This window comes from Solenopsis invicta, chromosome 14 (genome assembly GCF_016802725.1).
Source record: "Solenopsis invicta isolate M01_SB chromosome 14, UNIL_Sinv_3.0, whole genome shotgun sequence".
Lineage (NCBI taxonomy): Eukaryota > Metazoa > Arthropoda > Insecta > Hymenoptera > Formicidae > Solenopsis > Solenopsis invicta.
In genome coordinates, this window is record NC_052677.1 from 6,011,212 (window position 1) to 6,039,109 (window position 27,898).

Consider the following 27,898-nt stretch of genomic DNA (forward strand, 5'->3'; position numbering starts at 1 on the left):
GTGACTTCTCAGTTTGAAAAATTTTTCCATGGACAGAATCAAACACGCTACCATGTCTCATGGCGCGAAGATTGGCGAGCGGGCAGAAAGTGGTGGGAAGAGGGGGGGGGGCGTTGTGCATCCTCCTCGCTTGATGCTGGATCGAGAGAGAAAACATTATATATTATATGTGAAGATATTCGGTGTCCTCTGCCTACGCTATGCGGAATACCACGGTTGGTTGCGCGCTGTTTTAATTTTTAATTGCATAAAGAAATTTCTTCAAATACGATAAGATTTGTTTAAAAAATAATGTAAATAGAAATATGATTCTTAATAATTTATTAAAATTATGCCATCACGGCAATACAGCTTTAATTTATGGGACCGTTACTTTATGTAGAGACATAATTTTAATTAATTAATGAAACTCGTAAATCTCTTTAAACAATTATTTTTTAAAATAATCTGTATCAGAAAATAATTTCAATTCTATGAATTTATGGAAATGTTACCATTATCTATAGTAAGCTAGTTTGCTCTGTAATTAGTGTAAAACAATACTTTGAAAAGTGAGAGACTTTTTCATATTTTGACATCATAAACAACTGTAAGAAATTTAAGAAAAATCAGAATCTAACGTTTATCAAGGTTCGTTCTTAGAGTATTGTTTGCCATTTACAAAGTAATTTGCCAGATAATGTTAACATTTCTAATACAGATTATTTTATAAAGTAATTGTTTAAAAAGATTTACGAGTTTCATTAATTAATTAGAATTATGTCTTGACATAAAGTAAAATCCCATAAATTAAAGTTATATTGCCGTGATGACATAATTTTAATTAATTACTGAGAATCGTAATTTTATTTACAATATTTTTGTATCCTAGTAAATTTCTTTTTGCAATTAAAAATTAAAACAGCACGTGACCAAATACCGTGGTATCCTATATACTGCTCGCATAGCGCAGAGCAAAGGTCAATGTATTTGCCTATATCATCACGTCGTATCATGCTTTTACTCTGGAGCTAGCATCAAGCCAGAAGGATGCATTATCGTAGCGCGCCTCATCACCACTTTTCTTCCTGCTTCTCGATCTCCACACGCAACTAAAAGACATGTGCGCGGTTTTGCGTATGTATAACAGTGGATCTAGCAATGCAGGGGATACAAACTCCCATTTGGAAGAATGGGGACATTTTTGTAGCGCCGCCTAGCTCTCTGTACCCAAAAATACCGAACTAAAATGGTCACGTGACGAGAATGGGAGAAATCACGTGGGAATAGATGCCATATTAAAATTATGTTGGTCTCGCGACTCTCACTGATTGCCGCTTGCCCAAGTCACACAGTCTCACCGACATCGTCTGTTTTCCTTTTAAAGAACACAGTCGATATTTTTAACACAAAACGACACACTTTGCTTTCCATTTACAAACTCAATCGATATTTTTCGACTCTATTCAGGAGAAGAGTCTGAAAGTGTCGAGTGTGTTAACTTGTGTCAATTTGCGTCTTCTAAAAGGAAAGCAGCCATCGGCGAGACTATGCGACTTGGGCGAAACGCGATAGTGGCAAGAATCGTGAGACCGACATAATTTTAATCATGATATAAAGACATAAATATAAACAAATAAAATAGAATAAATAAATAAATGAATATATATACACATATATACATATATGTATATATACACAGGGTGTCAGGTAACTACCGCCCGTGGTTTTGTGGATTGATAGATCAAGTAAAACTGAGCAGAAAAGTCCTTTATCATTTTTTAATATTTGCCGTAGTTAACGAAAAAAAAAAATTAATAAAGTCTGCGAATAAGCGCGTATCACCGCGCGCAAGGACCGCCCGCCGGTTGCCAAGACGTAGGTAGCCGCGGCTGTTGGCGCGGCGCTGTGCGGTGAGGAGGGAAAAGCAGCAGTAGCTGCGGCCTGCGAGCAACGCGGCAAGGAGGGAGAAGTAGCAATGGGTACTCGCGAGCGGCGAGCGGTGCTAAATCGTCGCTCTGAGCTGCTCGTTTTCTTATAAAAAAAATTTTTTTAATACAATATCTAAATATGGAAATGTATCTTTTTTCATTACTTCTTAAATTGCGCGTATCTGTCACGCGTTGTTTATGCATGTATGTGTGTATACACACATTTGTAATGAATTTGAATTTTTTTAGTACAGCGTGTACGTAACTTTTCGATAATTCTAAATTACGTGCTACTGTTCTTATGGATGTACGTCTGTTTTCAATAAAACTTAATAGCACACTTGTCTCTTTTTCTTCATCTGTTTTGATTGTACGTCGTTGTCTTGTTAGCGATCCTGTTTGACGCAATTGATCTTCAATTCGTCAAAATGTACGATTATTTGGTATTCTTCGTTCTGGATATTTTTGTTGATAAAGTAATCGTGCTTCATTTTCATTACGCATACTTAAATACCAGATCTCGAGCATATCACACTTTTCCGTAATTGTAAACATTGTTCTCACGCGCTCGTATGTAGACGATTGACTAACAGACTCATACTACCCTGTAATTCATATTACGTGCTATACAAATACTTTATTTACAAATCAAACAGTCGTGTATTTTGAAAAGTTGAAGGTCAGCGATCCTGTTCGATATAACAGACTTCATACGAGCGCGTGAGAACAATGTTTACAATTACGGAAAAGTGTGATATGCTCGAGATGTGGTATTACAACAGAAGTTGGGGGTATATTAAGGATATTGTTTATGCAACTATTCCTGAAAATGAAGAAGATTTACGACATAAAATCACTAGAGCTGTTGAAAGTATTACAACAGAAATGCTGCAGTTAACAATAAGAAACATTATAAAACGCGTTGAATGCTGTATCGATCATGATGGTAACAATTTCGAACCATTTCTTAATTAATTTGTTAATAAATATTTCATGAAAAAACAATGTTTACTTTCTCAACCTATTTGATATTCCAAATTTGTTCAACAATACTCGATCCAAATTATTACTTTAATACTTTGCATGCCGATTATCTCGTAAACGATGCGTCGTAGCAATTTTTTTCCTAATATAATTTTGATTGAAAATTACCTCTACTATGTAAATATGCAAAAAAAATTATAGGTACCCATTTAAAAAACCTACATTAACCTTCATAACTCAAAAAGGTGACGAGTAAAAAAAATTTCTTTACATGCATTTTGTAGCCGACTAAAAACCATGTAAATTTTCCTTATTAAACTTTCTTCTAACTTCAACCAGTTACGAGATATTTGCTCGGACATTTATGGACGGACACCCTGTATACATACACAGGGTGTCCGGGAACTAGGAAACCTACCGCTTTGAGAATATATAGGAGATAGAAAAAAATAAAAAAAGTCTTATATCATTTTGCGATATTCGTAATAACTATGTGTTATAAAATAAAACGTCTAAGCCAATGTGCGGTGACACCGCGCCATCGCGCCTAGCTCGTAGACAACGGCACGCGGCGGGACAAGTGAGGCGTCGTTGTTTGAATTTCCACGACGTGACGGTCTGAATCCACAGCACCGCGTGTACATACACTGCAAAAATCAAATGTCTTATTTATCAAATGTGTAAGGAGAAACTTCAGCTAAAATAACACATTTAATTTTTGCAGTGCATGTACACGTGGTGAGGCGAATTGAGACTGTCGAGCTGTGCCAATTCAGACAATAACGCATCACCTTTATCGCCGCGCGCCGTTGCCTACGAGCTAGGTGCAATGGCGTGGCATTACCGCACATTGGCTTAGACGTTTTATTTTATAAATCAATAATTATAGCAAATATCGCAAAATGGTATAAGACTTTTTTGTCCCTTTTCATTTCCTCTATATTCTCAAAGCGGTAGGTTCTTTAGTTTCCGGACACCCTGTATATATAATATGGCATCTATTCTCACGTGATTTCCCCCACTCTCCTCACGTGACCATTTTAGTTTGGTATTTTTGGGTACACAGAGTCAGGTGGCGCTACGAAAGTGTCCCCATTCTTCCAAATAAGAGTTTGTACCTCATGTATCAATGGCTTACCCCCGCGGCCTGCCAGGCCACGAAACGCATCATGCTCACTGAATCATTGCGCTTGCTTAATTGTCGCGCGCGCCCCACGGACGCGTGTACACAGAAAAAAATTAATATTAAATCAACAATTCATTGTTTCATATACAAGCAAGAATATAAAATCTTCTTAGAAAAATTTATAATCTTAAACAAACATAATTTATTTACATAAAGAAAATTTTTTTTTGTGTGAGCAAATTATGTCTGTTTAAGATTATAAAATCTTCCATGAAGATTTTATATTCTTGCTTATATATGAAATAATGAATTATTGATTTGATACTAAATATTTTCTGTGTATATTTAGCACCGTTCAGCTGATCAAGCCCGCAACAATGTACACACGCGATATTTCTGATTTCTTGCATAAAATTTAGAATTATATATAAGAGTCCCGGAAGGCTTTTGAATTTGTAATATACATCTCATTATTCTTGTAAATATCTATATTTCTTTGCTTATAAGATGGGCAAATACAAACTTAAAATAATCAGCCCACGATAATGCCTCTGATAGTTAATTAAAGATAGCCAATCCACGATAAACGCCTCTGGCATTATATTGAATATGTTATATAATGTTTTTATAGACAATACAAAATAAGCCCTTCCATCGCCCATTTCTATAAAACGCAATCAAAAATTTATTGTTTTTATATTTTCATTTGTTCACATTTGCCTAGAGATGTGTAAATATATCTGTTTTTTGTCTTCTCTTTCAAGCGTTCTTTTGCCTTTCTGCGAGCTATTCTCTTCCTTTGTCTTGATCTGTCCCCTGGTCGCCAATTTTATAAAATTTTAGAGAATTGTACTAACGATTTATACATTTACTGCGGTAGAACCCGCTGTTCAAGCATTCTTGAAAAAATAATGAAATGCAATTCTTCTTAATGATACTATAGCTGCTAAAAGTATTTTATCATTTTCCCCAAGAATGCTTGAATAGCGGATTCTACCGCAGTAAATGTATGAATGAATATTACAATTATACCAAATTTGATAAAATCGATGACTAAGAACCAAGTTTTTCTCGTTAACGCAATACAGCAAAAGTTTCGTCGTATGCGCGGCAAATTTAAATCGGAAATTATGTATCTAAAACTGTAACAAGAGAAAAGCAGACAGTTTGAAATGGTAGAGGACGGTTGGAGAGAAAAAGAGAAAAAGAGAGTGCTTGAGAGAGAAGGAAACAGAAGAGTCTTCTCCGATTTTGGAGGAGACACGGGCGGTCCGGCTATTTGCAAGCATTCCCGTTGCTCTTATCTCATCTCCGCACGCGATCCTAATGTTGAGCAGCAAAACAATATAAAATTACGTGACATTAGCTAGAGTTAAAAACCGATAAAAAATGTATATCAATCTCGATCATCAAAAATAATAAAACATTATTGACCTACAAGTTTATATATATTGTGTATATATATATATATATATATTATATGGTGGGCAGTGTATATATATATATATACATATATATATATATATATATATATATATATATATATATATATATATATATCACTGCCCACCAAAAAAGTGGTACACTAAAAATTCAGGAAAAATTTTCCAAACTTTAAACGCTTGTAAAACAAGAAATATTTATGATACAGGGGTGTTTCAAAAAAGGAATTAAAGCTTGAAACCAGTACTTTGAGAAACTTTTAATGCCGATTAAGTGGCATGATTAATTTGCTAATAGCGATGATAGAATGAAAACTTTCAAAATCGATAAATAGAACGTTTCTATTTAAGTAGCAGTTTCTAGAATTGTGTGGAGTAAAACAGTTGACGTAACTCAACGAGGTAAAAAGTGCGTAAAAGTTCGAATTTTTTCCTTCAAAAGGCGATTTTGCGCAACTCGATACGATAATTTTTCGTTAAGTTATGCCAATTTGAAGAAAAGTTGTTTTTTACGAGATAATGATAAATTATGAATTGCAATGTCGCCGTTATCAATGCAAATCGTTACAATTCTGTCCAGGACATGTTGTTGGTTTAAAAACATATTCGTGTGTGTGTGTGTGTGTGTGTGTGTGTGTGTGTGTGTGTGTGTGTGTGTGCATACCACAAGGATAAGGATCCCGTGGTTCGTCAATTCCACAGTATTTAAAGACTCCGAACCCTTTTTGTGGAGTGTTTTCTTGTCCCAAGGATTCAAACCTTAAATCTTTAGCATAATAACAACGTATTATACTACTGTAGCACAGTGGAATTTCTAAAGGTTAACTATAGTATCGTTACAAAAGAAAAATTGTAAGATTTTATCAGTTTCTCAAGAATGCGTGAATAACGGGTTATACACATGTAAAATAATAATAATAATGTATCTGTATTGAAAATATACACACAAGCCCGAAAAGATATTAAACTCTATTATATTTATTTGTAAACGAAACTTATTTACATAGTTTATATTTCTGTAGACTTTGATGAGTTCTTTTTAATATATCTATTTTAAAGTTGACATACTTTTAAAAAATATTTAAAACATAAGAAATATAGATATTTACAAGTAATGTTATGTATATTACAAATTCAAGAGTCTCCCGCTACTCACAAAATTCTTATGCATATATAATTATAATTTTTATATTATAAATCAGAAATATCGCGTGTGTACGTTGTCACAAGCGCAATTAGTTGAGCTAAATATTAGGAACCCGGATCGGACCGAAACCGAAACCGATAACCGGATCATAACCGTTATTTTAGTAATATTGAAACCGAAATATTGTGCAGGTTAATGGAATGAAACCGTAACCTGACCAAAAATATTTTTCTAGTTTTTTCGGTCCAAGTCCCTTGTAAATATAGATACGCCCGTGCACCGCATACTAAGATTCAGCAAACACGATGATTCAGCGAGCGTGATGCGTTTGTAGGATATTTTAAAAATGACGGCGGGCGGCCATGGTGATAAGCCGTCGCTTGCTCTGCGGCAACGGCCACACACACGCAAAGTAAGTCGTCAACGACAGTATTACACGTCGCGAGCAGATTTAAGGACTTTTTGCAAGAGAACATTTATAAAATGTTCAAATGTAAATATATTTTGTACGTTGAATAATGTATGAACGTTTTTGAAACATTCGTGTATGGACGTTTGGGTTAAATTGAAACCAAATCTGTATGTCCAATGGATGTTGTGCGCTCTGGGTGACGTGTACCAATCACCCTCTCGGTTTCTTTTGTTTAATATACTCCTAAATACTTTAAAAACATTTTTAAGATATCCTAAAACATCTAATAATTATTTTAAACTTTGTGTTATCTAAGCTATAATATCAAAGTACTTTATGTATTTTAATTTTGCAGTACAATTTTGGGGGCGCATTTTCAAAACATTATTTCGTTATCATTTTATTAATACATAATTGAAAGAATGATTGAAAGATCTATTTCGCTTTTTATTATAGCTTAGCTGATTTTTTATTATTACGGAAAATGGAACTCCATTATGTCCATTTGTCAGCAACGTCACGTTCTAATTATTTGATCCTATTACAGTAAAAAAGGAGTTTTTTTTAGAGCAAATGTGAAAAAATATGAAAAAGTCTACGTCCTTTTTAGAAATCGTTATAAATGTGAATTTTTTGATTTATTTAAAAAATTTCTCATTTTATAATTTCTAGAGAAATCTTATAAAATTTAAAAAAATTTAAGATTTTTTTCAGAAATCTTTATAAATTTAAAATATAAAAAAATCTTGAAAATAATATATTATGAAAACACTTTTTACCAGAAAGTTGTTTATATAGGATAATTATTAATGGTTGTACCCACTTTTTACCAGGAGCATAATTTACCGAAGAATATGTATTTCTAACATATTATATTAGAAATTACAAATGCATTGGGAAGTCACCCACACAGAACAAAATATGCAGTAGATATTTAATGGATATCTACATATCTATAAAACATTCATATCGATTATGGATATCCAGTAGATATGTAATGAATTGTCCATATATCCTTATACATCGAATGTCTACGGAAGATATCTACTGGATATCCACATGTTGTTCACATATCTATATCCACCAAATATCTACAGAAGATATCCACTTGATATCTTTGTGTTGTTCAAATATCTATATATACCGAATATCTACGAAGGATATTCACTAGATATCCACGTGTTATCCACATATCCATGTTCATCAAATAACCATGGAGGATATCCACTGGATATTCACGTGTTGTTCACATATCCATGTCCATCGAATAACCATGGAGTATATCCACTGGATATCCACGTGTTGTGCACATATCCCTGTCCACGGTATAACTACGGAAAATATCCACTGGATATCTACGTGTTATTCACATATCCATGTCCATCAAATATCTACAGAGGATATCTACTGGATATCTACGTGTTGTCCACATATTCATGTCCACCGGATTTTTTTGTGATTGATCCGCCATATTAGATTGGTTATTTTGAATTTAAAAAATTTAAAAATCTGTCTTCAAATTCATAATCAGCGACTCAAAAAACCTTCGGATACAAATTTTCAAAACAATTGATTCGATACAAATAAATGTGACACAAAAGGTTAAAAAATATAAAAAATTCAATTTGCTCTATTTCAGCGAAAAAAAGTCGAATCATTGCATTCAAATATGCGTTGGAAAGGCTAAGAATAACACTTTAATGTGACATTCAGTTGGATGCTGAAAAAAATTGTTAGACTTTTTATAAGTCGTGAAAAATGGCCAAATATCTCATTTTTTGCACTTTTAAGTTAGAATATCTCAAAAACTTGACGTGATACGACATTTTTACGGCCAAATTCGCAATCAGTGCTTCAAAATATGTCAGAAACGACTTCGTTTATTTTAAAGCTAAAAAGATGTTGAATTTTTGTCGAGTATCATTTATATAATTTAAATTAAAAATATCGCTCTATAAATATCTAAGGCTAAATAATCAAAAGGCTAGTGAAAGTGTTTGCGTGATACTCAAGATGCAAGTTCCCTCCTGTAATATACTTCGTAATACAGAAAGTTGTCACTTGTATACGTCGTATTACATTTGAAGCTGCGTGAGTTGAGAGCTCTTATATGTATATGTATAACGACCGTGCATGATCTCACGTCGCAATTTATTGCCAACTAAACGTTCAGTCGTTATTCCAACAATTGCATAAAGGCTCTTGTCATTGAAATTTTTATTATTTTTTACTTATCGTTTTATATATCGTAATATATTCAATCATTTTAGTGAAATGTATCTTGAGTTGGTCTGTAGAACTGTTTATTACATTGTATACGATAAAAGTACTTCCGGACGTCCGCTTCTTGTGTTCAGAGTCACGTTAGATTCGTGACGTGAATAATTGACAAAGAATATTTTTTTTCATTGATTAATAATTGGAAAAGGGCAGCAAAAAAGAATTCAAATTAATGTAGATTATATTTTTATTTATTCTAAATAGTTTTAAATATTTTTCTGTATCGAGAAATAGACAACTTAGAATTGTATAAATATTTTTAAATAAATACGTCAGGTTGAGTTAGTGTGTTAAGTTTATTTTATTTCAATAAAAAAGAAATATTTATTGTACAGAAAGGATAATTTTTAAAATATATATTTGATATTAAAGGACTTTTTTTCAAAAGTTGAAATAAATGTTTTTTGAACATTAAAAATTATCTTTTTATTAAAATAAATGATTTTTAATTCAGCAAACGGAAATGAATTCAAAATATTTAAAATGGATGGAAATGGATTTAAAAAAGTCAAGAATTTGGATTTGGCAATAAACACACAAATCCATTTCTATCCAATTAAAGTTATGAATATTTGAAACCATTTTAATCCATAAAGTGAGATTGAAATTATGGGATTTTTATCTTTTTCAATTCAAAAAAGTTATTCAGACCATATCTATTTTAATCCATGAAATGGCCAATGAGATTGAAATAAATTGATTTTTTCAATCTAAAAGGAGTTTTCACGACTTATCTAATCCATTTTAATCCAAAATGTATTCAAATAAATTAAAAAGGATTACTAACTTTCAATACATTTCCGTTTATTGGGAATATAAATTAAAAGGGTCTTAACTCATTATTTTTAACGTTTCTGAAAATACAATAGTTTTCAAATGTTTAAAAATATTTTTAAGAACATTGCTGTTTATTTTTGACATATTTATACAACTACACATATACAACGACATATATTTTATACAACTTTTTTATAGTTTGAAACATCACGTCTTCGATATTAATAGTTTTTTCAGCAATGTTCACATAGATTGATTAAAATAAAAAGTATCCTTTAAAAAATCCATTCGTACAAACAGAAAAAATCAATATCAATTAAATTAACAATCATTATCTTATATACATATAAGAGCAATAGTTCTTGTCAAGAATATAATTAAATATTTTAATATAATCTTAAACAGACATAACTTATTTATACAAAGAAATTTTGTATAATTTTAGCAAGAAAAATATATTCAATAATAATATTTAGTTGACAAGAAAGAAATATCGGTGAGAGAATAACAATATTCCCAAATAAACCACGAATAAAATTTTTAAATCAAAACACATCACATTATACTCTTTAAATGATTGTTATAATATAGTTATGAAAATATAATATTTTGTTGAAGTTTAAAATCATTAAATTCTTTAAAGAAAATTTCGTATTCTTGTTTATATATGAAACAATAATTATTAATTTTGTTCTAACTTTTTTGTGTAGACATTGCTACAGTACAAACTTATTTAAAAATTTATTTACCTTTTCCTTCCTCTTGATTACACTATTGAACACTAATCCAATTTAATACATAAGAAATGTATTTCTGTAACATTCGAACATCACACATCGAGAAGCATTGTTCAAGAAATTATTTTGCTGCGTGAAACAGATATGTATGAATCCAATTACATATTATCTTTAAACGAAATTCTGAATCCCCTTCGATAAACACTTTGCATTTGAGATTGTGATATTTATACTTCGCAATCCATCGCCATAGCTACGTTATGTATGGCAGATTAACAAATAGGCACACATGGGATTAATAATACGTATGACTAAGAACTCTTTATAACGTCTATCGTATTAGCCGTCGAGTCACTGTGTCGGTCTGCCACTTCTGTAATGCAGTATCAGCGAGACGAGAAAGGAGAGGGATCAAATGCCCTCCCTTCCTTGTTGCGTTGCCAGTGACAGTGACTCTTTTCATACCGATATATAATCTTCAACCGGTTCTCTCTTTTACAAATTTTTTTCCTTATATACAAAATCCTTCAGCTTCACGAATTACAAACTTCGAGCAAAGAAAGGTGTCACGTAAACATAACTGTGAGAGGAAATGGGAATTTCATACAATTATGATAAACTTTTATTTTCATTAAAAATGCAATTGTTAAAGGGATTTGTAATTTATTAGTTTTACATTAATTATTGTATATCAATTAATACATTTAGAACAAAAGTATTTAGCATTTGTGATAATGGAATGTTAAAATAATTATATAGATTTAAGACCGTGGTTTGTATACAACAAATTAAATAGAAAATGAACCAAGATGGTCATAGCAAGATCTTGGTGGTAAAATAATATTTTATATGTTTCAATTTATATCAAACTGCGTGCCGTTATTTTTGGTTTCAAACACAGTTCTTGAAAATAAATCAATGTTATCACATAATTACTAATACATTTTGGCTCATCTTCTATTTAAAATAAATATGATTAGGAACTATATTTTTATAATTCTTAATGTTGTAATGTACAATATATAATAGTAAGAAATTGCAGCAGTTAACATTAGATAATTATAACTTATAATTATTTTCTAACTATATTTAAATTATGTGATAATTGTAATCACTTTTTTGTTGGTGTAATAGATTATATGCTGGAAATTTGTTTTTCCGATTCTCGAGTAACATATGACGATTATCATGATAAGGTCAAGAAGATGACGACTTTATTGTCTCAGCAAACAAAAATGAAATAAATAAAAATAAATTCAACAATAATAAGTAACTAAATTAATCTTGTTTTATTTACAAACGTAATCAACCGAAATTAACAGCCGGTAATGAGTAGATTAAATATACATCTTTAACGTGCAATAATTTTCTTTATTTACGGATATAATTAAATTTTCTAATTATTCTCTTAAATTCGCTAATAATTTCGAAAATTACTGAAAAACAAAAATTTGATTTGCTTATTAATCTGACTTTTCTATGATAAAATTTTATGATAATATTTAAAAAAATATAAACTCCTTTCAACTTTTACAGATGAGTCTTTTTCAGCAAATAAACTTTACTTACTATGTGTGAGTCTCTCTATATAATTTATATAAGTTATTCTGTGTTATGTTCCAACGTTGGAATCGCAACGCAGTGATTGCAATGCAAAAGCTATTATTCTTCGCAATTGCCGAGCAAAATATTAGAAGCTCATTGCAATATAAATATAATGTCAGAAGGCACAATTTTATAAAAAATATGTAGAGTTGAAGAGTTGAAATAAAACTTCAATTTAGTAAACTTTAAAAACTTCATCATCTATTCCTCGTTCGACGACGGGAATGATATAAAATTTCTAATATAAAATATTTACAAGTTCTAATACTGTTCGTCGTGGTGTGGTTCCAACAAACGGAAACAGATTCAAAATATTTAAAATGGATATATGGATTTAAAAAATCAAAAATTTGGATTATAGCAATATAGTAATAAAATTGTAATAAATTTTTAATGAACGTTCTAGAAAATGTGTTTCAAAACAAACATAACATTTCAAAATATGTCATCAAAATTTTATTAAAATTTATTTAGAATTTTATTTATTTACAATTTCTCCATTAATGTAGAAATAATACTTCTTTCATGTCCATTAATGGTTATATGTCATTTCGCAACCCACGCACTCTGATGTGCCCAATCTGTATCCTTGACTTCGTCAATCTCATTACGTTCCGGTGTTCGAAAAAAGTCAGCTAAATTTAGGAACTTACGCCACAATGGACAACAGAGATAAAAATCGCGACCAATAAAGACAAACTGTATTTAAATAAATATAATATTTGCTTTAAGTGTTTTATAAGTTTTTATACTTACATTCGGGAATCCATTATTAATTTCACACAAGCATCAAATTCATTCAAAATATATTTTGAATATTAGTAAATTTCGAAATTATAATTCAATCAAGGATGTTAAGTTGAAACAAAAATTTAATATGCTTATTAATTTAACTTTTCTATGATAAAACTTTATAATATTTGAAAAAATATTAATTTCTTTTGTAAGTACACAATAATGAGTAATTCTTAAAATTTATGATAAGTATATTTTAAAAACAAATCGAAAAAATATTTTGTTGAAAGCAATTTGTTAAAAATAAAAAATATTAAAAAAAGAAATAAGTAAATTGAGTAATCGCTTTCCTTAGTAAAAGCACATTTTCTGTGTGCAGTAACATATTGTACGAGAATGCCGTGTTGAGATAAATTTTTCGTTCTTTGCTTTATACTGACTATTGATTGTTATTTTCTGTTGATCAGTATGCTGACTGAACTATTATAAGTGGCAGTAATGAAGAAACATTCTGTCGAGTTTTTAGTATTAAAGAATTTTTTGTGACAAAAATTTTTTGTTGATAAAAAATTGTTAGAGAAAAATTGATAAAAATGACAATACGAAATATTTGAATTGTGTTTTGCAGTAATTATTTTCACGTTACAATATTAATTTTTTTATTTTTAGTAAAAAATTTTTTTCTATTGCAAAATCTGAAAATATTTTTTCGGTGCTAATTTAATAAAAAAAAAAAAATGATTTTAAGAAATTTATTTAAAAAGTATCGTAAATATTATACATAGTTATAAATAGTTGTAAATAATTAATAACACATTTAGAGAAATACGGTTTGCAATACATATTTATTTTGGCATAGATAATATATAATTTTTATGTATAATTTATAATAGTATGCACATGAGTAATTCATTGACAAAGTCGTTAAATCAACTTGAAATTTGTTTCAGCAAAAACAAAGATATTTGAGTATATATATACAGGGTGTCAGAAAAAAAGGGTCACATATTTTGATAGTAAGTAGTATTGATCAAAACAAAAAGAAAAAATTTTAATGCTGACTGAGACGATTAATCTGGTACTGACGAACTCTCGTATAGCAACAGTAGTAAACACTCTTTTGTTTATTAGGGCTGCTCACATTCGTCAAGACCTACGCAATGTCGTTTGACTTGTAGTATCTATTGCAAATGTAAATATCAGGAGATATTCTAAAGATGACACGACTAGATAAGAAAATGACAAAGAGCTCAAATAATAAAATAGCTTGTATCTTTGAAGATATTAGTTTCAAGACCCATGTTAATTAAACCTTTTCTTTTTGTTTTGATCAATACTACTTGCTATCAAAATATGTGACCCTTTTTTTCTGACACCCTGTGTATATATATATATATATATATATATATATATATATATATATATATATATAATAGATTTTTTTCTCATGCAATATCAATAAAATCTTTCTTCGAAAAAACTTTTAAAAAAATTTTAATGTTTTAGCGTTGTTACCAAATATATAATATGGCATGAAAAATGGCAAGAAATAATTTTTATATATTAAAATACAATGCACTTGATTATTTTTTAATGTTGGAACTGCTAAAAAGATTTAACTGATTTTAGAACTGAAGTATCTGCTATTTTTTTTTTTTTTTTAGATAGATAGATTAAGATAATATAATTTATTTTTTGAAATCGCAATCAGAGTTTGAAAATATTATCAAAATTGGCCCAAAAAAGTAAAAATTTTCAAAAAATACATTAGTTATAAACGATTATGTCAAATAGCAAAACTTTTTTTTAAAAACACTAGAATAATTAAAAAATTATTATAAGTTATGTTTGATTTTGTTATCCATTGAAACAATATAAAAAAGTGATGAAATTAGTTGTTTATAGCAATTTTCCTTATTTTTCATTTTTTCACTTTTCTTTCTTTAAAAAAATATTCGGAGCAATATTTTATAAATAGTGCAGTTTTCTTAATCGATAAAACTGATAAAATATCTGAGGATTTATTTTTACAACAAAGACCAAGAGTAATTATAAGGTAACAAATAGACATTTCATTTGTCAAAAAGAACAGAAAAAATTGCGCACATTAGTTTTGATAATGAAAAATAAAGAAAATTGCAAAAAAACATCCAATTTAACCATTACTTTTTGGAATTGTTTTAATGAATAACAAAAGCAAATATTGTATTTATAATAATTTTCCAACTATTCTAGTACTTTCATTCGTTATTTGACATAATCGTTTGCATGACTAATACACTTTTTGCAAATTTTTACTTTATTTATCAATTTTACTAAAATTTTTGAATCTTGACTGATTTGAGGAGGCAGAAAATATTATTCGGATTCAAATTTTGCAAAAAATCTGATCTGTTAACTTTTGAATGGCGAGTTTATTTAGTGAGTATACTAAAAATATTATAAATAAAAAGAATTCAATAATATTTACGTGTACATACTAAAATAATATAAAATTATATCTTAAATTATAATTGGAAGTATTGCATCATGAATTCAGCAGAGTTTTAAATAAAGAGTCAAGCGGTTATTTCATCGAATGAATATGTTACCCGAACTAATCAAATTTAATATATATGAACATTAAATGAGGAAAAATAATAGAGTTAATGATACGATCTAATTAAAAAACATAATAAAATTTTGTTCTTAAATAAATAAATAATTATAAATTATTATGAATGTTTAAATTTTATTAAATTTTCCTCGATAAAACAATCATTTTAAGAATGAAAAGTTGAAATAATCATAAAATTAGTAAAAAGTGATTAAAATTATGTATTTTTCAATTTAATGACATGATTAAAATATTAGAAATTTTATTTCGGATTTTGTCATCTAATTTTATAGATGTAACTATTGTAATACTATTATATTAATATAAATTAATAATTGTATAAATTTGGTTCTTTAAAACTTTGAATTTGAATATTAAAGCCTTCGGAGCAAATCATTAGCCCTAATTGAAATCTTCATATGTTAGATGATTGTACTCCAGTTCCGCACACGAAACAATCTACTCGTAGGCGCTTGCGTTTAAATTCTCCCAATCAAACTGCGAGCTGCTAAAGGTGGGGAACGTGAATCCGGGAAACAGGTATACATCGCGATACCTTGATGTTTCTTCCTTAGTTGTAAAGCGACGCGTCTGGAGTATGCATCAGTGTGTTCAACATTAACTGTTGAAAGTATATTGTGCGATTGGCGGTAATCGAGTCAACGTAATTATTTCCCACAGAGAGAATTGTTGTCAGTTGTTTTTGTTTCTCACTAACGATATTTTGCAATTTTTGCGGACTTTTTGCTAGTATTGAGTAAGTAAATTTATCTTATAAAGTTAAATATTTTTACTTTGATATTTTTACTTGATGATGTTACGCATTATGTATTACAATTTTGTGAAATGAAAATGAATTAAATCGTAAACACAATTTATTGAGAAAGCTGGCAAGTGTCATTGCCCTTCTTATAAATGTTCAAAATGTTTAGAAATAACAATACACTAATAAACTATGTTGTGAAAATCTCTTTCGAAAAAATAACTGAGTAGACAAAATTGTCTCATAATATAATTTTGATTTCAATGTGATATTGAATTTTTCAACATAACATTAAAACTGTTATCTAAATATTTACTTGTACTTTTTTTATAATGTTCGCATCAATTTACATAATGTCAATTTTTTGTTATATTGAATTATTTTTATAACGTCATGACGATAAACGACGGTTTTGACGTCATACCAACATGACTTTGACTAAGCAGTTTTCAATGGGCTTGCCTCAATTTAAGTTCATTAGACGGAAATAATATAGCATTTATTTACATTTTATTGAATAACTTTGTTAATAATCAATATTTTATATTGAAATTTGAACAATTATATTCATCAAAGTGTTGTTTAACAGATTCTGGACTCAAAGTAACGAAATATTCATTATTTAGGATGTGATTTATAAAATTGTGCTCTCTAAATTCTTTGAAGTGGAATTCCACTCTAAAAGTGTAAAAATCCTACCAGTCTTGATAAAAAATGGCAGGATTTTCACACTTTTAGAGAGTGAAGCACTGCATAATCGGTGAAAGAGAAAAAGTGGTGGTAAAATGGCTAGTCCAAAAATAAATTTAAAACATTAGTTTAGTTTAAAAAACACAATATTTTGTTATAAACAGTATTTTTAATTTTCCATCATTTAGAATTGTTCAGATTTAAAACTTTCTTGCGTTCAAATACATTAGAGATATTAAAGATATTATTTTGTCCCTGTTTAATATTAAATAACAAGCAAAAAATGATATCTCTAATATTCTTGATTTCTCTAGATATTTATTGAAGAAATATTTCTACATGAAAATTTTGCTTGAAAAGTTATATTAATAAAATGCTATTGTTTAACTTTGCAATTCAAAAAATATGTACAACTGAATTAAATGTTAAACAATAAAAAAAAACATTTGAGTATACATACATTAATATAATAATACGTTTAAGTTAAAAACAATGAGGAAGCACTTAAATGCTAAAATGTACCATAAAAAAATTTCAAAGTTTCTGTCGTTCTGTTCATCTTTTATTATACGATTACTTATGATTCAATTTTTTAAGTAAATATTAAAAAAAAAAAATTTTTTAAATATACTTAATTATTCATTTAATTGAGCACTTGAATGTTGCTTGTTAATTAAAGTGATTATATACAGTCAATAAGAATTGAAAAACTGAAAAGAAAGAGAAATGCAGTATCTATGATTTGGATGTACGTTTATTTGAACCTATCGAACATGTTTTACAGCGATGCATGGATTTAATATTATTGTAATTTCAACGTTAGTATGTGGAGTGATGTAATTTCCATAATCGTTTGTCAGTGTCTTGTATACATTCAAAGAGGAAGAACTAAGGCAGTTCTAATAAATGGAACCAAGTTTACAATTGGTAGATAATTTTCTTGTAGCAACTTAGTGTCGCTTTGTTTTAACCATTATATTGATGTTTTAATATGTATCATTTCTGAACTAATTTTTTTATAAGAGATGGCGTACACTATTCGAAACAATCTTATTCTGAATATTATATAATACTTTTACTTTTGACTGCCTGCAAAGTTTTGCATGTGTCCTCTAAAAGCTGCTACAACGTCGAATAAATTACTGTTAAACTATCATAATCAACGTTACGTATATAATAAAGGAATCTAAATTGTAACATAACTTATAATTTGTGCTTTTTTCACTATTTATTTAAATGCACTATGATCATCTTTTTCTCACAATTTGGCCAAGATGGCCCACTTTATTTTTTCATACATTGTTTTTCTTTAAATTATAGAAATCTGTTTTTTTTTCTTTAAAAAATTATAATTGTTGTTATTATTGCAATATCAAATTTAAAAATTTTTATGTTACTATTGCAATATTATAATTATAACCAAGTTATATATAATTGTGTGTGTGTGTGCGTGCGTGCGTGTGCGTGCGTGCGCGCGCGCGCGCGCGTGTGTATGTGTGTGTGTGTGTGTGTGTGTGTGTGTGTTTATATTAAATATATAAAATTATAAGTTTTATTTATCACGTTAGAAAATATTTATTTTTAACATGAATCGTGTATAGCCAATTGGCCCATAATACTATAGCCATCTTTCCCTTAAAATTTTGATAAAATGGCCAATGCATATGTTATAATATTTTGTTAATATTTGATTTCTAATAAGAGTTTTCTCTTTAAATTTAATAGTATTATTAACTTTAAGATTCAGTAAAGTGATATGTCAAACATTATTAAAAAATAACAAAAATAAAAATACATTTTTTGCATTTTTAAAAACTGGCCATCTTACCCGAGATTACCCTAATCGATGGTATGTATAGCCTTATCTAAAATTATCATGTTGAAAGAAATTTTGTTGTCTTCAGTAAAAAAATGTTTGTAAACCATTGTCAAAATACATTTTTCCAATCGAATATAGTTTGTGTTACACTGTCAAAATAAAGACAAATAAAGACTTGAGTAAGATAAACTCTTAAATTCTACAGTCCTGATCTTATTGAACATTTGTGGATTTTCTTGAGGAAGAAGATTTGAAGTTGCGAATGATATGCAATTCAAAGAAAAAACTGTGAAACAAACAAAGAATAGAATAAAATTTCTGTTTTGTAGAAAATTGATGAAAAATTTACCAAAGCATATTTTAGAAATCATTAAATGGAAGGTGTCAACTTATTAAATATTGATAAATTGAAAATGAAGATTTCTATTTCTATTTTGATTTGATTTATATTTTAAATAGATTTTAAAATGTAGAAAGAATAATAAAATGCTTAATAATTTTCGGCCGTAGTACTAATATTAAAATGTTAATTAGAAAAGATATTGGAGAGCAAAATTATGCATTTTATGATACATACTTTGAATGGAATTGTATTGAAAGTTAATATCATTGACGATAGCAGATTATCCATGCCTAGAACGTTAGAGAGCAACATTTTTTTATATACTTATGAATAAAACAGAAATTTTTATCTTTTATAAAATTTAAGTAATAAGTAATTGATTGTTAGTGCAGCAATAGGATAGGCTTAAAAGTTCAAAATTATGGACTTTTATGCAAGTATTTATATGTATTTCAGCAATATTTCGCTTTAATATTTAAAACAAAATAATAATTAAATGAAATTTATGATTATACTACCTACTTTACTTAATAAAATTTATTTTTAAAATAATTTTTATATTAAAATTTATTTATAAATTAATATGTTCAAAGGATCTGTAGAGTATAGTAATTTTTCTACATATCTAAGCGAGAGTACAACTTTTACGTTATATATAAATTTGCTAAATTGTTGGCAGAATTGCTAGTTATAATTTACGTTATTACGTGTATTACCGCTCAAAAGTTTCAACAAGCTTAATATTTTTTTATTTAGTTTTTCAATTCATTATAATTTTTATAAAAAATTAAGTAAAAAGATTCCAAAATTTCGAAAAAAATGCGAATCTCAAGCTTGCAATAACAAACATTTTGTCTCGTCTTTCTTTGTTTCGCAAACTCTAATTTCAAAGTTAAAAAAAAACATTTTGTTAGAAATAAATTTTTACGTAAGAAGTTTGATAACATTGCAAAAAATCGTTGCACCAGTTTTTGAAAAAGTATATTGAAGCTTAGAAAGCCTACTTTAAAATTTTTGTCTGATGTTTTCATAAAGCTTCAGTGTTTCAAAATAAAAAAAATATTGAAAAAGTACAAAATTTTAACTTTATATAACACACATTTACGAACAAAGTATTCCAGTGACAAAATTAAATGATTGATTAAAAGCTCTATTATTCTTGTTTAACATTTTAATACTTCTTTATGATTATTTTTATCGAAATACTCAATTTTCGTGAATCCAAAAAAATTTCAAGCATGCTGAAACTTTTGAGCGGTAGTATATACATAATTAAAAAATGATTATCCAAAGTCTTAAAATAATAAAATTAATCAATTACATGTAAAATGAACAAAATTTTCTATATTCTTTTAAAATAAAAAGAAAAATATACTAAGTTTAAAAAAAATTTTTTTCGAAATTGTACTTAATGCCATTATAATAAAGTATACATTTTTATCACATATTCTTCTCAACAAATGCGATACGTAATAATGCCATCAAGTAATATTATAACATGTGACAACTACAATTTCTATTTTATTATAAAGCAATATTAAAACCATAATAAAAATAATAATGCCAATTTCTTACGCTTATCTTTCCCTATCGAAAAACAATATTTTTTTAAATGTTTTTCATGCAAAGAAAGCACGTTTTTTGCGACATTCTGGGACAATTGGTAACATGGCCGTAAATGAGCAATCTTTGGAGTGAGGGATATTGTTGTCCGTGGACGGCAAAATCAATATTCTCGTATGGTTCGCATGCGCAACTGTGCTTTTGTAAAAAAATTGTGAACGTTTCGTGGCGCATACGTAGGATCGAATGCATGAGCAAAGGTAGTATACTGATCTCTCATAATCTATAAGCGGGCAGGCAGTGACAGGAAAACGCGTTTGTTCTTTCTCGAATGCCGCAAAAAACGTACTTCCTTTGCATAAAATGCCGTATGCAACATGAGGCCAAGCGCGTTCTCGACTTCGGATGCTGTTTTCAGTACTCGGCTGTGCTACGCGCGCAAAGCGCGCGTAACTGCCTCATACTGAAAACATCGTCCTGAGTCGAGAACGACAAAGCTTGGCCCTATGTTGCATAATGTACTATTAAATATTTAAAAAACGTTATAATAAAGAATAAATATTTAAAAAACGTTTAAAAAACATTGTCTGCTGATGGGGTTCCTGCGTATTATTTCTCTTTCTTATTGTATTATGAATAAATACTCGTACATATTTTATATAACTATTATACACTAATATATATTTTATATAACTATTATACACTATTATAGATTAAAGCATTTTCTCGTATTGTAAAAGTTGAGAATAACATATTAAAGTACCATATAATTCAATTTTTATAGAAATTATAGAATTATAAAATTCTTCGATATGAGAGTCGTTTCAAGATTATCATAATTTAAAGGCTAAATTGTAAAAAATTCTTTTTGTATGTTTATTTTATTCCTAACTATTTTTTACTATTTATTATTATTTTATGTTTTAAACAATGAATTCATTGCAATTTGGTAGTACATTAATAAAGCTGATTTCTTGTATACATCATTTATTATATATGAATTCTATCACATATCATTTATTATTTACATAAATTGTAAACGATGAAGAAGCACGAAGACATGATCTTTTTTTGCAAGAATTCATTTCCTTTCTAAGATACTCTTTGTGAATATTTCACAATCTTTCCCTCCAATTTTGGCGACATTACGGTATACGTTTATACTCTGTCTACATATACTGTTGTGCATCGATTACCACTCTACTTTCATTTCTGTATTTGGCTAATGAAATGCTACGTATACGCATATGTACTCGCGTATGTCGATACATATCGTGTGTCATCTCGGTATGGATATACGCGAATGTAGTCGACACATAAGCGTGTTTTTGCCTTATATATACATATATGATGTCATTTAAGTATATATAGTATATGATGTAAACAGAAAAGAGGCGAATAATATCTCTCATTATTGATATTTCCTACAAATATTTCTACATCATAATGAGAAGATTGTATATTTCAATTTTATTGACCAATAATTAATGATAATAATAAATATTAACAAAAAAAAATATTGGAAGAACTTCACACAAAACGAGTAAACTTAATTGTAAGAAATATGCTTGTAAAAAATATGTTTTAATCTTATTGCTTAATAATTAATGGCAATAATAAATAATAATGACAAAAAAGATTTATATAAAAAGAATTTCAAAACAAGTAAATTTCATTGCAATATATACTTGTAAAAGAAACTTTGATATTAATAATTTTTATGATTTCTTATTTTTGAATTTCTTCTAAAACAATAATGTTTTCTTTACTTTACAGCTTTTTTTTTATCAAAATATAACTTGCGATGACATAAGAAATTTGATATCAGCGAGTAACACATTTTATTGTATGCCATACTCGGTACGTGTGATCATTCGGAATCGGTCATCATAAAATACTTTCATGTGGGCGATGCTTATTTAACTTTGTAGTATTCTTTGAATTTTTAAATTGGGATATGATCTAATATCAAATGTGAACAACGCTGTTACACGCATATATATCCTTGTCATAAAAATGTTAATGAAAGAGAATTTGACGTTTCATTAAATTGGTTAAAATCAATGAATAAATATAATACAATAAAATTTGAATTATTTTATTATCACTTTATTAAACAAATTTTCTGCATTTAATAAGAAATAAGTAATATTTTATAAAAATTTAATTAAAATGTAATAAAATTTCAACGACAAATAATTATTAATTTCATTTATTGAAAAGTAACTTAATTTTATTAAAATTATCATAAACTTTTCAAAATTTTTCATCAAAAATTAACGATATTTTATTGAAAATATAATAAAATTATAACAATAAAACACAGATAGATTTTATATGTGATAAATTAATATTTTATTCAAATTATAATAAATTTTTGATGAAATTTATATAAAATTACTGTCATAATGTTTCAAAATGAGTATAAAATTCAACAAAATTTCATAGAAATTTAATAAATTTTATTAAATTTTATCCAGAAATGTGTTTTTAAATTATAAATTCCATTCAGAGATAAATGGATAGATAAATAAAGTTTTAAAAATGAAAAGAAAGGATATTTCTTTATTTTAAGATAAAATAGATAGTGTCTCAAAATGGTCAGATAATTTTTTTTAATTAGTTAAAAGATAAAAATACACATTTTAGCTCAAATATAAGTTTGTTTAATGAGGTTATTGATTAAATGAAACATTATTTAAATGCTTTATTTAACCAATAATCTCATTAAATAATTAATAATATATTCCAACAACGACGTATTCGCGAAGTCGATTGACGAAATTTTCGAACACTTTTAAACATAGATTTTGGTTTCGCGGCTATTTCTTCTTTAGTTCGACGCTTCAGATCATTGATGTCTCGTCATGTAAATTCGTGATTTTAACCTTTAAACTATTATATAATATAATGTCCGTTTTCAGACCGCTATTGAAACTTTAATCAATAACTTTCTTAACATCCATGAGAAACCCTCTAAACTTATAGTATATTATACTTTAATTCGTATGCTATCTGTTCTCATTAAACACTATAATGGTCTCGTTATTTGCTGGGAATGTATAATATGGAATAGTTTACCATTAACATTTTACCGTATTGAGCATTCACGTATTTCTTCATCTAAGTCTTATTTACATATTTTAACTCTTATTTACTAGTGTGATATTATATTTTAATACTTGGAAAATTTTTATGATTTAACTTTTGTAAGATTTTTTAGGATTTTTACAATTTTTTAAATGAAAGTAACAATTTTTTGAAAATTGACTTTTTTCAAAATTTGGTCCTAAATAACTCTCGGATGGATCAATGTATCAACTTCCGCTTTGTACAAAAAATTTTTATTATTTTTTCAAATGATATATTACAATATAAAGGATTCTATTTGAAATATATGAGTTAGAGTTTCCTTAGAAAGGAAGGGGGCAATTTCCATAATCCCCTTAAAAAAGTAGACCTTCAGAATGATCAAACACGTATTTCACGGTTTTTCATAATTTTAAACTATTTCCAAAATATAGTAGGTAAAAGTCTATAGACTTTACAGATACTTTCTATATGATATATTTTTGCTAATCTTTACATTAAAACTTTTTCCGACTTTTCTATTTACAAGTATTCAAAATAATTAAAAAAAAATATTTTTTTATTATAACAAACATATAAAATTAGCGAAAACATGATAGTGACCTGTCAGATCACTGTTCACCAGTAATGTGATTTTTCAAAACATTACAGTACGGCACGCTACTGCATCATTCTGTTAAAACCATGTGCGAGTTTTCTTTTTCATTGTTAGAGCTATATGCAACACAAATGCATGAACAAGTTCAATGTTTCCCGGAGTTCAGGCAGTCTTCGGCCGAAATAAAGGAGCGCGGCGCTTGTTAGTTGTACAAACTATTTTCTGAAAATTTTTTAATCCACCTTTTTATCGTGTTTTGATGTAGGTTTCGAGAAAACAACATTGAGTTTTTTACGAAACATACGTTGTGTAGCAATAATAAAATAACCGTTCACAAAAAAATGCATTAATTGTAAACCTTCGTTTTTCTGCGGACTACACTTCCATTGTTACTAGCGTTATAAAGTACTAAAACCTTGTATTCTTACCTATAAATTAAGCACCCATTCACATATGTATATTATCAACAGGTGGCATATTTAAAAGTTAAAATGTCATCGAAGACGTTACTTTGATGTTAAAATAACAACAAATAACGCCAGTTTGTTTTGAACATCCTGTATGTACATTTAACATAATTTTTAATTTAAAAACATTTTTTTTCTTTTTTATATTAATTTTAGTACTAATAAGGAAAACTATTATATAATGCTTCCAGAAGTATTGTCCAAAAAATATTTTTGATATTATTGATAACAAAAGTGAAAAGATAAATATGGGTGATAAAATTTCAGTAATTACCACTTTTATTACTTTTGTATCCGACATAATATACATATTTGAGAATGTACCTAGGTATATAATGTTGCGATTATTATTTGCTATCGTATTTTTTAAATATTAGTAACACCAACAAGCAAACAGTAAGTAAATAAAATGATGAGCAAACAGATGTTAATTTGCAAAATATATTTTTAATGTCTCAAAAACATGAACCAAATTACGGATGTATCGATTTTATAAAATCTTCTTAAAAGTAAGAATTAATTAAATATTATTGCACATAAGTAATGATGCATAAGAGATATTTCGGATAGACGCATTTTTTATATGACATTGTTCTTAATGAATTAATACGAACAAATCTTAATACGAACAAATGTTATAAAAGAATATCAAATTGTAACTTTTGTGCAATAAATTATAAAAAATATATTATAAAAGGTCTTAATTGATTTGTTGTTGCCTGATTGCAAATTAATCGGATCGTCGTCAAACATAGATTTGTTTTTTTTTTATCGATGTAGATATGTTCGAATCCATGTGAATATTGATCATGCTTTGTTATATATTACAATTAATAAATTATAAATTAAAGTAGAGAGATAAAAAGGTAATGACAGTTGTCATAAAAATATAATGTAAACTTACATGTATACATAATATTTAACTGTGTTTTCCGTATATTCTATAAAATATTCTTAATATTTTAAAGAATATAGAATATAGAAGATATTCATAGAATGTTTATACAATAATTGTGTGCTATTTGAGAAAAAGTTGAATATTTGGAAGACTATTTTAAATAGGAAATTTGACGATTACTATAAAATTGTAAATTACTCTTTTCATAGTTTAATGGAGCTCACGTTGAGTGCATTTTAAACATCAATGATTGAACACATTACTTCGCGTTATAAGTGTATCATGAGTCATCATTATCATCATCGACCACCGTATATTTGGGCACTTTTAAAACTCTCACTCGTGCATTACGACATGGATCAGAACTCGATCTGTAGGCGATTGCCACGAATACTCATCATGGACATGCTCTTATATGGTTCGCTATGAGTCGTTTCTGAACGTGCCCCCGAGACTTCGAGGTCGCCTTCATTACATAATTCATGGACACTGCGTATATACGCATTTCGTTGTCTGAAAGAATCTCGTTTGTAGTGAGAAGTTTGTGCTGAAAGTACAGACGTGCGTTTTAGTATCGGGATGCACTTAAATATCCATATGCGCACAGAATATTAAAAATCTTTGATACAAATTAATCTTCACAAAGATATTTTTTTTGAAAGACCAAATCACATTAAAATTGTGTTTTGCATGTATGTACAAAAAGACATTTGAACTATTTTGATATTATAAAACAATTGTTCTTTAAATTTTATAATAATACAATAGAAGGTTGTCGCGAATCAAATTTCATCGGCACATTAAGTTTCCGAAATAATTGAGGTATAATATTTAAAAAAATGGCTTTTTTCTACGTCTAATCTTTTTTTGTAAAGGTTAATGTTATCTTAAAAATTCTTATTAAAGATCTAAATGTATTGTTCATTCTTTATGCCTTTTTTTAAATTTTGGTATCTCATTTTTTTAGCTATATATTCTGAAGAATTTAAGTACAAAATTTCAAGTATTAAGATGCAAGTTTTTCATTTATACTAATGAAGTTATATATACTTATAATTTATAATTTGTGACTATTAATATACATACATAACGTAATTTATTATAATATATTTGGCTAAACGCATATAAAATAGTATGATTCAGGGAATATACAATGGTGTGCAAAAGTTTCCGGCCAGTGACATTTTGTACTCTGATTTATTAAAAAGCAGCCTAATAAAATTTTCATAATTATCACTGTTTTACTCTATTATTTCGTTACCTATACCTTATATTCATACCTGATAATTATGAAAATTTTATTAGGCTGTTTTTTTAATAAATTAGAGTACAAAATGTCACTTGCTGGACACTTTTGCACGCCACTGTATATATAAATTGTATATGTATAGATATATTAAATGTATATATACAAACTCACAACTACTGAGCAATATTTTAATAGCATATTCTGAAGATAAAGTACAGTAAAAAATCCCAATACAAAGATGTCAGAGCACAATAGCTTTGGAATTATAACTGATCAAAGATAATCGGGAATTCGCGCGCTCACACACAGGCCTGTAGTTATATATCACCGCGCATCGGTTTATCATTTATTATTGATTTTGCAATTAATATTAATTTTTATTACACATTTGATTTCTAAGTACATTAACAATTATTACTGTTCGAATTATTAAACTTAATAGTTTCACAATTCAGAAACAAAGGTTTTTACGTTTTTGACATAAAAAATTCAATTATGAAAAATTTATTGTTATTTTTTATTTTTCACGTCTTATAATAAAATTGTGTAATTATAAATCAAGAAAATAAATCAAGGAAACAAAAGTTTTCCAAACAGTATGGTAGATCAGACTATTTTACTATTATATCCCCAATACCATGAGAAAAATCTAGAATTTTGTATTAAC

At 28.0% G+C, this 27,898-nt stretch overlaps 2 protein-coding genes across 13 annotated transcripts in view; one reads left to right on the forward strand and one right to left on the reverse strand.

The window, feature by feature from the left end:
* LOC105203879 (transient receptor potential cation channel protein painless) overlaps positions 1-11,207 on the reverse strand; it is a 271,244-nt gene extending 260,037 nt beyond the window's left edge. For 4 of the 5 annotated variants that reach the window (XM_039457384.1, XM_039457387.1, XM_039457386.1 and 1 more), the window contains exon 1: positions 10,828-11,207. The gene's annotated coding sequence lies outside the window, so the exon portion shown is untranslated. The remainder of the gene's footprint in view (positions 1-10,827) is intronic. The other variant, XM_039457388.1, reaches the window with a different exon arrangement.
* LOC105203454 (nucleoporin NUP2) overlaps positions 1-27,898 on the forward strand; it is a 233,973-nt gene that overhangs the window by 22,080 nt on the left and 183,995 nt on the right. Inside the window, exon 1 of one of the 8 annotated variants that reach the window (XM_039457394.1) lies at positions 16,301-16,508. The exons of the other annotated variants lie outside the window; for them this stretch is intronic. The gene's annotated coding sequence lies outside the window, so the exon portion shown is untranslated. Of the gene's footprint in view, positions 1-16,300; positions 16,509-27,898 lie in introns of those variants that run through there. 8 annotated transcript variants of the gene reach the window in all.